Source organism: Jaculus jaculus, chromosome 12 (genome assembly GCF_020740685.1).
Source record: "Jaculus jaculus isolate mJacJac1 chromosome 12, mJacJac1.mat.Y.cur, whole genome shotgun sequence".
NCBI lineage: Eukaryota > Metazoa > Chordata > Mammalia > Rodentia > Dipodidae > Jaculus > Jaculus jaculus.
This window is the reverse complement of record NC_059113.1, coordinates 48,561,549-48,576,980: the sequence shown is the minus strand read 5'-3', so window position 1 is coordinate 48,576,980 and position 15,432 is coordinate 48,561,549. Positions and strand designations below refer to the sequence as shown.

The following is a 15,432-nucleotide window of genomic DNA, read 5'->3' as shown; positions in this document are numbered from 1 at the left end:
TTCCAGGTCAGTCTGAGCTAGAGTGAAACCCTACCTTGAAAAATAAAAAGCAAAGCAAACAAACAAACAAAAAACCCAGTAGCGCTCAAACTGTTCCATCAAACAAAAAGGTAATAACTGAGATGCATACTTCAAACATCAGGGAGCTAGAGGAGCTCTCAGTACAGGAAAGAGCAGGTCAAGGTGCTGAGCCATGGCAAGGCCTGCAAGTGAGGCTCTGAGGACACAGTGGAGGCCTTTGTGGGACGGATGCATGGATGCTATGAGCTCTGATCAGCTTTCCTGTCTCTGTCCCAAGACTGCAAATCTGTACCCAGGTCCCAGGCCACCAAGACAGGTGCTGTGTGAGGATTTCCCAGACCTATGGGAGGCTCGGGGTCCTGTCTCAGGGCAAAGACAAGCAAGGACTGGCCTTACAGTCTCCATAGGCTAGACAGTGTGCACATAGGAGTGTGGGTGACCATTTGGGTTTCAACTGGGAAAGGAGGGTTTCAAAAGCCTTGGACAAGGCCATTCTTGTCCCTTCAGGAAAAGCCAGATACCCCATTCCTTCAGCCCCCAGACCGCTTCTGCTCTTCTCAGAGGCTATCTGAAGAGAGTAGTAACGCGAGAACCACCCACTCGTCTGTCTTTGATAGGGACTCCTTCAAATCTGTTGTTGGAGACATGACCCTTCTCCCTTGAGCCAGCACCATCCCAGGCTGACAGAGGAAGACTCTGGGCCAGGGGTAGGAGATCTGAGACTTTCTCTGTTTTCCAAGGACAACTATGGGTGAGCTATGATTTTAAGTTCCTGCTTCCATAGAATTGTCCATGTCTGCTCATCAAATATTCTTGGATACATTGCAAGTGCATGATAGTGGACTCAGCTTCCTATGATCACTTAGCTGTGATGAAAATGAATAAACACACAGACACTGTGTGTCAGTGGTTCAAGCAGAAACTGTGCTAGGAAGAGGAACAAAGCCAGCACTCCTGGTGACCATAGGAAGATCTTTAGATTGGACAGTCAGGGAGAAAACATTGAAAGGTGGGGTCCTGAGGCATGGACATTTCTTTTTTTTTTTTTTGTAGTGCAATATTTTTAGGCATTTATACTATATGGTTTTTCGAGATAGGGTCTCACTTATAGTGATCCTCCTACCTCTGCCTCCCAAGCGCTGGGATTAAAGGCGTGCACCACCACGCCCGGCTCATTTATACATATACATTTTATGAGAGCTGCTGAAAATATTACTTGCTAACACAGACCATATGATACACAAGGGGGAGGGTGTCAGGGAATGGCCAAGGACACAGGCTTAGAACAAGAGCCTTTCAATAGACTGCTGAATGGACTGGATCTGCTGCTTGAGCTGAGAGCCTTCTTTGATGGTGACAGAACAGGCAATGACAGGTCTGGAGACCCTACTGGCCCAGCCCAGGGCCTTCTTGGAACGCACACACATTCTTGTCTTCACACAGAAGTGGGAGGTGCAGGATGAGCTCAAGGGCTCAGCGTCTGCCACCATCACGATGAACTTGCAGATGTCCCTGGTCAGTGTTTTGGTGGCCTCACTGGCCCCTTTCCAAAGCTGTTTGTAGTTACACGATTGCTGAGCAAGGTCCAGTAGTTTCTTGGTGAGGTGGGCATCTGCGAACGAACAGGCCTTTGGATTAAGATCAGCCTCTGTCATGGCTGCAGTTGCTGGCCTTGCCACCTCACCCTCAATATCTTTTTTATTTTTAAGATAAAGCAGAACAAAGTTTATTCAAAAACAGAAGTAAGGCAGCAGAGAGAAACAATTGTGTTTTTTTTTTTAAATTTATTTTTCTTATGGGCAACATTTCCTAACAGGTCTCCTGAGAAGGAGACCATCCAGAGTGTTGGAGAGTTTGAGGGAAAACTCCAACATGGTTAGAGTACAGTGAGGAAGGTTTGCAAAGAATGAGGCCAAAAGTGTGACCAATCAATTGGCTAAGGGTTCTTTTGCTTTACCTGGGTAGTAATTGTGGGCAGACAAGGATAAGCTTTACACACAGGTCTCTTGGTAGCTTTCATTTCCTTCTGCGGCTGCAGTAGCAAGAGGCGGCAGCAGGTGGTGCCCTTCGGTGTTACGGTCCTCTAATTGGCTTTGGGAATCAGGAAGTGTTACAGTTCCTGTGTGAGCATGGGAAGTCAGAGCTCCTCTGGTCCTGGTTAGGGCTGGTGTTGCAGCTTCTCGGCAGGACTAGCTATGGCATCTTCAGCCCTTGTCAGCAGGCTGCGTCTCAGGTCTCCGACTGGGGTCTTGAGGCCCTCAGACTCTAAAAACAACAGTCAGTGTCACCACCATTCTGTTCCTCTGCCGTAGTACTGCTGTTTCTGCTGCTGCTTGCTTTCTTTTATCAGCTCAGCCCACCCCAGTAAAAGTGGGTAAGAAAAGATCACTTGAGAGGATACGGTTACTGGGCCTAATGTTGCAACAGTGTAGGTAGCCCAGGAGGCAGTCTCCAAGGCCACTCACATTGCGATGCAAAATGAACGACTAAGTAGACATTTTGTTAAGCTGGAAACCTGACTCTAATCCCTCTTTCCTTTTCCCGATTATGCTTCCCTTCCCCCCTGGATGTTTCATCTGAAGGCAGGTTGTGAAAGTCACCACTGCCCCTGCTGCCCTGCTGGGACCAGCTGCAAGGCAATGAGAGATGAAGCTGCGGGGATACAACCTGGCTGGCAGCAGCCTGCTGTTGTGAAAGTTCATTCTAAAACTCACATGCAGGGGCTGGAGAGATGGCTTAGTGGTTAAGTGCTTGCCTGTGAAGCCTAAGGATCCCAGTTTGAGGCTCCATTTCCCAGGACCCACATAAGCCAGATGCACAAGGTGGCACATGCATCTGGAGTTCATTTGCAGTAGCTGAAGGCCCTGGTATGTCAATTCTCTTCCTCTCTCTCTCTCTGTATCTCTCTCTCTCTCTCTGTCAGTTGCTCTCAAATAAATAAATAAATAAGTAAATAAATAAAAATAAAAAAATAAAAATCACATGTATCTTCCTTCCTGCACAGCTGTGTCCTGCTGACAATAGCTAAGTCACACAACTGTGTCCAGCTAACCAAGAATAGCTTCATTTCCATTTACATGAGTCTGCTTGCTGCTGAAGAATTCCCTTCATTTATCCCTAGTCACATACTTCTAAAAACTATCTTTAAACCCTCAAACCCACCAAAACTCAAGGGATGTTGAACTTTGGAGTAATAGCTCCAGTTTACGTTCTCCAATCCTCTCTGAGTGGTGCTTGACTTTCTCACTGATTCCAACCCAAGCTGCTGCAACAACATGTGAGCTTGAGCAGCCTGCTTATGATGTAGCTTGGGAAGGGGTGTTTCTATTAATCACATCCATTTGTTTGGACCAATTATAGTCTTGTCGCCATTGAGACTTATGTTTTGGACCAGTAACAAACAGCCTTGCCTGTTAGAGTTACAGCAGTCACTCTGCTAGACCATCGGGGGAAGTACTTCCTCTGTGGCCTCAGTGGAAATGTTGCATGCTCATCTATGTTTTCTGATAGCCCAAAGTCTTATTCAAATGGTTTCAAAATGCCCTGGCTGAAGCTGAACCATCAAGAGCTAGGTAATCACCTGCAATTGTCATGTAGGGGGGTTGTTCCAGGAAGCTAATGTTGGCATCAGACCAGTTAGTCAGTGTTCTTTAAGGCAGCCATGGTAGCAAAGGAGAGTCCAGCAGCTACTAATTAGGGAGTCAGACTGACCTATCCCACATTAGATGGAGTGCTTACAATAAGAACTTACCACTAACACTAATAGTGATTTGGATGTATTGATGAATGTCTTTAATGCCAGCACTCAGGAGGCAGAGGTAGGAGAGTTGCTATGAGTTTGAGGCCAGCCTGGGACTACAAAGTAAATTCCAAGCCAGCCTAGGCTAGAATGAGATCCTACTTTGAAAACCAAAATAAAACAAAATGCTAATAGTGGCATAACAGATTTTAGCAGCACTACAACAGTGCTTAACACATGGCCAGCACTCCAGGGAGAGATATTTCTGCAGATCTCTGTGGTACATTGGGGTCACTCTATTAAGGAAGGAAGCCAGGAGATTTTTCAAGGTGAGACATTCAGGTTTACTTAGGAGGGTTTAGTTTTGGATTTTTTGACAGAATAGAAAGGAAGGGAAAGACATAGGAGGGACGATACTGGGGCATTGGTGAGGTGGATATCCTGTATATCCATGTGTTCTTTCCCTCTTGCTTTTGTTCTTGACTTGCCAAAGTGCTTGCCTGTGGATGTAAGAAGCTGAGAGATCTCCTGTATCTCCTCAGCAGACTAGGATATGTGCCAGGTTTTTACTGTTGTTCAGCTGCTTCCCTCAAATTCCTTCCAGGAGGGAGGCGCAGTTGTCATGAAGACAGCTGTGATCTCAGAAGTGCAAGTGATGTTGACACCCATTCCCAATATTTAGTAAACAGAGGAGTCTAGCAGTAGACCCCAAGTGTCTCAAATGCTGCTGCAGTACAACCTACCACTCAGAGTATTGGCTTGAGAAAGCAGGAAACCAGAGCAACTAATGGGCAAAATTATGGACAGTGTTGTGGTTTGAGTGTAAGTTGTCCCCCCATAGACTTATGGTTAAGTTTTTATACCAGGCAGAAATTCCCTCATGTGGAGTGGGTCTCAAGTCCTATCAGGCAGCAATTTGTTTTCCTATAAGAGACATGCCATCATTGCTCCAGTTTGACCTGGCTGTTCAAAAGTAAAGCTTGCAGAATCTACTGCTGGTTAAGGCTGTTGATGACATTTCTTCCCCAACACTGTATGCTATTTAGCACTTTCCAGCATCCTGACAGCTAGTCAGCAGGGTGGAGGCTTCCAGCTCAGCTCCATCTTGATTTCTCAGTGTCCTGCAGCCCAAGCAGGTGATGTCTTCAGCACTAGGGTTTTAGTTCTGGTTGGCAACCAAGAGGCTTGGCAATAGCTTGTAATGTTTTAGGAGCATCAGGAGGCTTCCTGACCAACAACTCATTGGGTGGTATTTAACCCTGGCACTGAAGTTTTTATGTAACAATCTATGGCTTCTGGGCATAGATTATCTACCCCCACAGGGTACTTCTGCCCAGACTCTTTTATAACATTAATGTCATTAGCGAATGAAGGATTAGGTTTCCCTATGGCTTATTCATAACATCTTTAACTTCAATTGACCCTCCTTCTACCTCATATTCTTCTCTATCCTCTCACCCCACTTAGACCATTTCACTCCCATTATTCTGAGCCTCTACTTATACATCTACTATATACTCTTAAACGCTCTCCTTTCCTCCCTCCCTCATGGACTCTTGCCTAGTTTCCTGGCCTCTACTACTGACTTTTACTTCAATTCACAAACAAATCTAAACATTTGAAGCTAGGATCCACATATGAAAGAGAGTATGCTGCATTTGACTTCTGAGCCTGGTTTACCTCACGTAGTATAGTCTTTTCCAGCCTTATCCATTTCCCTGAAAATTTTATAGACTTATTTTTCTTTGTAGCTGAATAAAACTCCACTGTGTATATGTACCATATTTTTTCATTCCTCAGTTGATAGACATCTATGCTGGTTCCACTTCTTAGGAAGTGTAAATTGTATTGTAAATAGAGCAGCAATAAACATAGATGAGCAAGTATCCCTAGAGTAATGTGCAGAGTCCTTGAGGTATGTACCTAGGAGTGATATAGCTGGATCATATGGTAGATCTATTTTAGTTGTCTCAGGAACCTCCACACTGATTTCTACAATGGCTTTACCAATTTATGTTTCTACCAACACTGGAGAATGGTTCCTTTTACTCCACACCCTCACCAGCATTTAATGTCATTTGATTTCTTGATGCTAGTCATTCTGATATTTTTAGATGTATATTGGCCATTTGTATTTCTTCTTTTGAGAACTCTTTTTAGTTCTATAGCCCATTTTTTTAGTTGGGTTGACTGATATCTTATTGTTTAGGTTTTTTTTTGGATTCTTTATATAATGTAGATGTTAATCCACTGTAAGATGTACAGCTGGCAAATATGTTCTCCCATTATTTATTTATTTGTGTGGGGTGAAGGACAGGGAGAAAAAATGGGCATGCCAGGGCCTCTTGCTGCTGCAGATGAAATCCAGATGCATGTGCCATTTTGTGCATCTGGCTTTGTAAAGGTACTGGGAAATTGAACCTGGGCCAACAGGCCTTGCAAGCAAATGCCTTTAACCATTACAATTGAGCATTTTGTTTTATTGAGTTAGAGAACCTTCTATCTATCCCATGTATTCAGGAGTGTGTTGCTGATCCATCTTCACTTCTATATTTCTTCTATTTTTTATTGCACATAAGCCTTAACTGTGATGTTGCCCATGGCCCTGGGATCTGTTTGGCAGATGTCACACTTGCTTCGTCCCTTGCTGTTATAATAAGTCAAAAGACTGGTGTGGCACACTCCCTGCAGAAAGGGGTTCATTCTATTCTGATCTATAGCTGGAGGTAAAAAGCGAAATGTCTTGTTTCTTTGTGAGAGTGTCAATTTGACTGTGACTATGTGTTTTAGTAGGAAGAATATGTGGTTATAAATTCCTAGATGTGCAATTTCTCTTCTGCCAATTATGGGGTCTTGGTTTTTCAAGTGTTGGGAGCAATAGTACATGTTTACGTAGCCTGTAAAATCCTGCATTTTAAATCATTTTGAAAAAAATTCTCAGCACTATATTTTAATATAAGTATTTCTGTCTTTTTCTGGTTTTATTTTTATTTATTAAAATTTTTTTATTGACAACTTTCATAATTATAAACAATATTCCATGGTAATTCCTTCGCTCCCCCCACTTTCCCCTTTGAAACTCCTTTATCCATCATATCCCCTCCCCCTCTCAATCAGTCTCACTTTTATTTTAATGTCATGATATTTTCTTCCTATTATGATGGTCATGTGTAGGTAGTGTCAGGCACTGTAGGTCATGGATATCCAGGCCATTTTGTGTCTGGAGGAGAACGCTTTAAGGAGTCCTACCCTTCCTTTGTTCCTTAGACTCTTACATTCTTTCCACCACCTCTTCAGCAATGGACCCTGAGCCATGGAAGGTGTGATTGAGATATTTCAATGCTGGGCACTCCTCTGTCACTTCTTCTCAGCACCGTAGTACCTCCTGAATCATCCCACGGTCACTGCCATCTGAAAAGAGAATGTTCTCCAGCCAAAAGGGAGAATAGCATTAATATATGGGTATGAACATTAAGAGAAGTGATTACTGGGCAGTTTGGTGAGCATAGTATATGCTTTTAGACAGACAGAAGCAGATGTTACTCTCCTAGGGCTCTGTTGTAGGTTTTCAGTATCAGGGATATATTCCCTCCCATGGACCAGGCCTCCTGTCAGATTAGAGGGCGGTTGGTTTCCCTCATAACAGACATGCTGCTATTGCACCGGTTGGCTCATTTGGCCTGGCTGACCAAACTTAAGGCTTTCAGTGTCCACTGTTGGGTATCTTCGCTGGTGATTTCTCTCTCTCCCATTGAACTGCATGCAGCATGGCTTTTTCCAGCTTTCTGTCAGCTGGTCTACATGGAGGAAGTTTTCAGCTTAGTTCAAGCAGGGTTTCTCATTGACCTTGCAGCCCAAGTATATGAAGTCTTCAGCAATAGAGTCATACCATCTATTCCTGGTGAGAAACCAAGGACCTCGGCAATGGCCTATAGTGTTTGGAGGGTGGGGGCATTAGGGACCTCCGTGGCCAACAACTCACTAGAAGGTATCCCATCCCTGGCACTGAAGATTTTCTGTTCACAATCTATGGCTCCTGTGTGTTCCATGTCCAAAAATGTAGGTTTCCATATGACTTATTTAGATTTTGATTAACCCTCCCTCCATCTTTCCTTACTCAATCTCTTCCCCTGACTTCACTTAGACCTTTTAACCCCCATTAATCTGTTGTTCTACTTACATATATACAATACCATCCTATTAGGTCTCCCTCCCTCCCTTACTATTTACTATCTCCTTTCCAGCTTACTGGCCTATGCTACTGAGTTTTCTTCCTACTTACATAGAAGTCCAGTTATTTGTAGCTAGGATCCCCTTATGAGAGAGAACATGTGACATTTGGTTTTCTGGGCCTGGGTTACCTCACTTAGTATAATCCTTTCCAGATCCATCCATTTTCCTGCAAATTTCATAACTTCATTTTTCTTTATCGCTAAGTAGAACTCCTTTGTACAAATGTGCCACATCTTCATTTTCCATCATCAGTTGAGGGATATCTAGGCTGGTTCCATTTCCTAGCTATTGTGAATAGAGCAGCAATAAACATGGTTGAGCAAGTATCTCTAAGGTAGTGAGAAGAGTCCTTAGGATATATGCCTAGGAGTGCTATAGCTGGGTCTTATGGAAGATCTACTTTTAGCTGTCTCAGGAACCTACACACTGATTTCCATAATGGCTGGACCAGATTGCATTCCCACCAACAGTGTAGAAGGGTTCCTCTTTTTCTGCATCCTCTCCAGCAGTCATGTTCATTTGTTTTAATGGTGGTAGCCAATCTGACAGGAGTGAGATGGAATCTTAACGTAGTTTTAATCTGCATTTCTCTGATGTCTAGGAATGTCGAACATTTGTTTTAGATGTTTATATGCCATCTGTGTTTCTTCTTTTGAGAACTCTCTATTTAGTTCCATAGTTCATTTTTTAAAATTTGGTTGTTTGATTTCTTATTGTTCTTCTTTTTTTTTTTTTAGTTCTTTGCATATCCTAGATATTAATCCTCTATCAGATGTATATCTGGCAAAGACTTTCTCCCATTCTGTAGGTTGCCTCTTTGCTCTATTCACAGTGTCTTTTGCCATACGAAAGACTTGTAATTTCATTAGGTCCCAGTGATTAATCTGTGGTTTTATTGCCTGAGCAATTGGGGTTATATTCAGAAAGTCCTTGCCAAGACCAGTATGTTGAAGGGTTTCCCCTACTTTTTCCTCTAGCAGTTTCAGATCTGATATTAAGGACTTTGATCCATTTGTACTTAATTCTTGGCATGGAGGGAGATAAGGATCTATTTTCATCCTTCTACAGATACATATCCAGTTTTCCCAGCACAATTTGCTGAAGGGGCTGCCTTTTCTCCAATGAATATTTTTTTTCCATTTTTGTCAAAGATCATTTAGATATAGCTACCCAGACTTATATCTGGGTCCTCTATTCTATTCCATTGATCTACATATCTGCTTTTGTGCCAGTACCATGCTGTTTTTGTTATTATGGCTCTGTAGTACACGTTAAAATCAGGTACGGTGATACTAGCAGCCTTATTTTTGTTGCTCAAAATTGTTTTAGATATTCAAGGTTTTTTATGCTTCCAAATGCATTTTTGGATTGTTTTTTCTATTTCTGTGAAGAATGCCATTGGAATTTTGATAGGGATTGCATTAAATGTATAGATTGCATTTGTTTGATGAAGTTGGGGGCCCCTGTGTTTGGTGCATATATGTTTAGGATTGTAATATCCTGTTGTTGGAGTGTGCCTTTAATCAATATAAAGTGATCTTCCTTATCTTTCCTAACTAATATTGGACTGAAGTCTACCTTGTCAGATATTAGGATAGTAACCCCTGATTGTTTTCTAGGCCCATTTGCTTGAAACACTGTTTTCCAACCTTTCATTCTAAGATAGCGTCCATCCTTTGTAGAAAGGCAAGTTTCTTGGAGGCTACAAATTGAAGGATACTGTTGTTTAACACAGTCTGCAAAGCTATGTCTTTTGGTTGTGGCATTGAGGCTGTTGATATTAAGAGTCATTACTGAAAGGTGTGTATTTATTTTTGCCATTTTTCTTGTTTTGTTCTTCTAGTTTTACCTTTGCTCCCTTGTATTAACTAGAATTTGAGTATTTGTTTTTTCCAGGTTCCTTATGTGTGTGTTTTTCTTTCTCTTTAGCATGGAGGATCCTTTCAAGTATTTTATCTAGAGATGGTTTTGTCTTCAAATATTCCTTTAGCCTGCTTTTGTTGTGGAATGTCCTTATTTCTCTGTCTATTTGAATGGATAGCTTTGCAGGATAAAGTAACCTCGTTTGACAGTTGTTATCTTCCAGAACTTAGAATACATCACTCCAAGCCCTTCTGACTTTGAAAGCTTGCATTAAGCAATCTGCTGTGATCCACATGGGCTTTGTATGTGACTTGATTTTTCTGTCTAAGTGCTTTCAATATATTTTCTTTGGTTTGTATGTTTGATAGTTTAATTATAATATGGCGAGGAGAGTTCTTTCCAGGTTTTGTCTTTTTGGTGTCCTAAAGACTTCCTATATCTGCATTGGCATCTCTTTCCCATCTGTTTTTGATTTTAGGGGAAAAATACTGTGTTTTTGAAGATGTGTGCATGTGTTTGTATTATTAAAGGTGGAACCCCAGCCTTATGCATTCTAAACAAGCACCTCACCACTGTACCTATACCCCAGGTCTTTCTGTATTTCTTATTGTAAGTCAGGATTTCACTAAGATGCCCAGGCTGGGATTGTACTTATGGTCTTCCTTGTCCAACCTTCCATGTAGTTCCACATATAGGCCTACTCTGTCACATCACACCATGGATTGTTTTGTGTGTCTATATATATTTTTGTATGTATGTTTAAAGAATGCTTACAGTAACCATGAAGTTCTTAAGAGAAAATTTAGTAGGTTGGTTGTTTTGGATATTCTGAAGTTGACTCCTCCCAGGTCTCTCTTCAGGAAAACAACCAAGAAGGGTATAGTGTCTCTTCCTTGTAGGGGAGAGGCTGAGTAAGTAGCCCTTATAGAAGGTAGATTTAAAAAAAAATATTATTTCTGTATTTATTTGCAAGCCTAAAGAGAGGGAGAGACAGAGAGAGTGCACACCAGAGCCTCTTACTGCTACAAATGAACTATAGATGCATGTGCAACCTTGTACATATCATTTTATGTGGGTACTGGGTAATCGAATCCAGGTTGTCAAGTTTTGCAAGCAAGCACATTACCTGCTGAGCCATCTCTCTCAGCCCAGAAGGTAGATTTTTAACTGCTGGAAATTCAGAAAACTTAATTCAAAGATAAGTGATAACCAAGATTTTCCTTTTGAGGTAGGTGTGGCTATTACTGATGTTCCTCGGAGGGTACCGAGAGATACAGAACACCTTCCGACTTGTCTGCCCACATACCAAGTGATCATAATCCCAGCCTAAATCCTGAAGCCTGGCTACAGTCTAAACCCTAGAAGGCCTGGCTGTACTCTAGGTCTGAGATGGCTCTGAAGCCAGACCTATCTGAGACAGATCATTAGGTGTGACAGAGGGACAGGAATACCCTGAGACCAACAGAAACTTTAAGGAGTTGAGTCTTTCTGTAGTTGTGAGTTGGAAAATGTAGTGCTAAAGTTTGACTTCCTTCAAAGCTATGACACCTCTTGCCAGAATGAAACTACACACAGAAGATGGGGCCATGAGAGGTGAAGGAACTGTGCCTGAGTAGTCCTCACTACCTCCTTCCCTTTGTTTGGGAGTGTCTTCATTGCACAAACTAGAGTCTCGAGAAACAAGTTCTGCACTTACCCACATTACCTGTCATAGAACCTGCTCTGCCAGGCAGATGTCAGACACAGCCCACGGTTGTTCAAAGGAAAGGGCATGTGTTGAAATTTTGAGGGCCAGGCAAATCATTGATTATATTGTTCATATTCTTCATGTCAGTTTGTAATTTATTTATATAGGTGTTCTTTATGTACATAATTATGGAAACATTCTTTTTTCACTTTATTTTATTGGGATACATAAGGTCATTTTTATGCATGCATACAATGTACTTTGATCATACTATTCCAATTTCCCATCAACCTCTTCTTTCTTGCCCCACCTATTAGTCCCTTTTGTTCCCCTAGACAGTTTTGCTTCTACTTTCATGCCATCTGTTGGTACATGACTTTATGTATCTATGCAAAATCTAGGATACACAAATGAGACAAAACATTTATCTTTTTTTGTTTGTTTGTTTTGAGGTAGGGTTTCACTCTAGGCCAGGCTGACCTGGAATTCACTCTGTAGTCTCAGGGTGGCCTTGAACTCATGGTGATCTCCTATCTCTGCTTCCCAAGGGCTGGGGTTAAAGGCATGCACCACCACACTTGGCAAAACATTTATCTTTCTGAGACTAACCTAATTCATGTAATATGATCATCTCCACTTACATTGATTTTCCTGCATGCCATAACTTTGTTATTCTTTGTGATCAAAAAAATGCCATTGTATACATATACCACATTTTATCTATACAATTCTTTGTTACATACTCCTACATTGATCCCACAACTTAGTGAATGTGCATAGTTTTGCTATAAACATTAATGAGCAAGTATCGCTATGAGAGTTGTCTTGGTCTCTTGTGTTAACATCCAGGAGTGGTGTAGCTGGGTCATTTGAGAGGTCTGTTTTAGTGTTTTGAGGAATCTCTATACTGATTTCCATAGTGGCTGTACTAGTTTACATTTATGATGGGAATATTCTAACATGCCAGTTTTATCAGCTGAAGAACTCCCTCTGGAGCCCTGCTCCAAAACCCTAGCTAGCTTCATGATCTCATCCCTCATCAGTGTCAAGTCTTTGAGAGTTGAGATGCCCATTGAACCATTGAAATTCCCTTTTATTGTTAGTAAAATCATGTGTCTTCTTCCATACTGTGGTATGAGAAATGGAGAACTCAAATGAAAACAGTTTATTGTGGCCTGGTTTGTTGACTTATTGGCTAAATGTGGTGGATAATCCCAGGCAAGAGGCAATATTGTAGATTGAAGGAGACCCTTCTACCCAGACCTGCCTGGCAGGGAAGTGAGAATAATAGGATCACGGTGCTTAGAGGACAGTGATGAAGGGAGGGAGGAAGTGAAGGAAGAAGAGAGGGAGTTGGGCAGTAGGAAGGAAGGAAGGGAGGGAGGGAAGATATATGTGCAAAATGGCTTGTGAGGTGATTAATTCTTATGTCCTCACTACTTTCCTCTTTATGGCCAAATTTTGCCTGAAACCCTTCCATGGTATGATGTCTCTTATAGAAGATGGAAGCCATATAACTTTCACTTTATTGTGTTATATTTTTAGATGTAGGGTTTCACTCTGGCTCAAGCTGACCTGGAATTCACTCTGTAGTCTCAGGGTGGCCGCAAATTCACAGCGATCATCCTACTTCTGCCTCACAAGTACTGGGATTAAAGGCATGTGCCACCACGCCCGGCATAACTTTCACTTTGTATGATGTTAGTGTCATTAAGATATACTCTTTTCTTCCTCAATTTTTATTAACATTTTCCATGACGATAAAAAATATCCCATGGTAATACTCTCCCACCCTACTTTCCCCTTTGAAATTCCATTCTCCATCATATCCCCTCCCCATCTCAATCATTCTACTTACATATATACAATACCAACCTATTAAGTACCCTCCTCCCTTCATTCTCTTCCCTTTATGTCTCCTTTTTAACTTACTGGCCTCTGCTACTAAGTATTTTCCTTCTCATGCAGAAGCCTAATCATCTGTAGCTAGGATCCACATATGAGGGAGAACATGTGGTGCTTGGCTTTCTGGGCCTGGGTTACCTCACTTAGTATAATCCTTTCCAGATCCATCCATTTTTCTGCAAATTTCATAACTTCATTTTTCTTTATCACTGAGTAGAACTCCATTGTATAAATGTGCCATATCTTCATTATCCATCATCAGTTGAAGGACATCTAGGCTGGTTCCATTTCCCAGCTATTATAAAATTGAGCAGCAATAAACATGGTTGAGCACGTACTTCTAAGGAAATGAGATGAGTCCTTAGGATATATGCCTAGGAGTGCTATAGCTGGGTCATATGGTAGATCAATCTTTAGCTGTTTTAGGGACCTCCACATTGATTTCCACAATGGCTGGACCAGATTGCATTCCCACCAACAGTGTAGAAGGGTTCCTTTTTTTCCACATCCCCGCCAACATTTATGATCATTTGTTTTCATGATGGTAGCCAATCTGACAGGGGTGAGATGGAATCTCAATGTAGTTTTAATCTGCATTTCCTTGATGACTAGTGACATAGAACATTTTTTTTAGATGCTTTTTTAGATGCTTATATGCCATTCATATTTCTTCCTTTGAGAACTCTCTATTTAGCTCCATAGCCCATTTTTTGATTGGCTTGTTTGATTCCTTATTAGTTAACTTTTTAAGTTCTTTGTATATCCTAGATATTAATCTTCTATCAGATATATAGCTGGCAAAGATTTTTTCCCATTCTGTAGGTTGCCTCTTTGCTTTATTCAGTGTCCTTTGCAGTATAAAATCTTTGTAATTTCATGAGGTCCCTGTGATTAATCTGTGGTTTTATTGCTTGAGCAATTGGGGTTGTATTCAGAAAGTCTTTGCCAAGACTACAGATACATATCCAGTTTTCCCAACACCATTTGCTGAAGAGACTGTCTTTTCTCCAATGAGTATTTTTGGCATTTGTATTGAATATCAGGTGGTTATAGCTACCTGGACTTACATCTGGGTCCTCTATTCTGTTCCACTGATCTACATGTCTGCTTTTGTGCCAGTATCACACTGTTTTTGTTACTATGGCTCTGTAGTATAGGTTAAAATCAGGTATGTATGGTGATACCACCAGCCTTATTTTTGTTGCTCAGTATTATTTTAGATATTTGAGGTTTTTTGTGCTTCCAAATGAATTTTTGGATTGTTTTTTTTTTCTATTTCCATGAAGAATGCCTTTGGAACTTTGACAGGGATTGCATTAAATGTGTAGATTGCTTTTGGTAAGATTGCCATTTTCACAATATTGATTCTTCCAATCCAGGAACAAGGGATGTTTTTCCACTTCCTAGTGTCTTCTGCAATTTCTTGTTTGAGCATTTTAAAGTTCTCATTGTAGAGATTCTGTATTTCCTTGGTTAGGTTTATTCCAAGGTACTTTATTTTTTTTGATGCAATAGTGAATGGGAGTGAATCTCTGATTTCATCCTTTCTGTGTTTGTTGTTAGCATATATGAAGGCTACTGATTTCTGTGTATTTATTTTGTATCCTGCTACATGGCTGTAGGTTTTTTCAGCTCTAACAGTTTGCTAGTAGAGTCTTCAGGGTCCTTTATATATAGAATCATGCCATATGCAAATAATGATAACTTGATCTCTTCCTTATCTTTCTTGACTAACGTTGTACTGAAGTCTACCTTGTCAGATATTAGGATAGCAACCCCTGCTTGTTTTCTAGGCCCATTTGCTTGAAACACCGTTTTCCAACCTTTCACCCTAATATAATATCCATCCTTTGTAGAAAGGTGAGTTTCTTTGAGACAACAAATTGTAGGATCCTGCTTTTTAACCCAGTCTGCTAACCTATGTCTTTTGGTTGGGGCATTGAGGCCATTGATATTAAGTGATATTATTGAAAGGTGTGTATTT

The 15,432-nt window shown here is 41.2% G+C and overlaps 1 pseudogene; it reads right to left on the bottom strand.

Annotated features, from left to right (window-relative positions):
* Window positions 1–1,301: 1,301 nt before the first annotated feature.
* On the bottom strand, window positions 1,302–1,676 carry LOC101600974 (annotated as a pseudogene).
* Window positions 1,677–15,432: the final 13,756 nt, after the last annotated feature.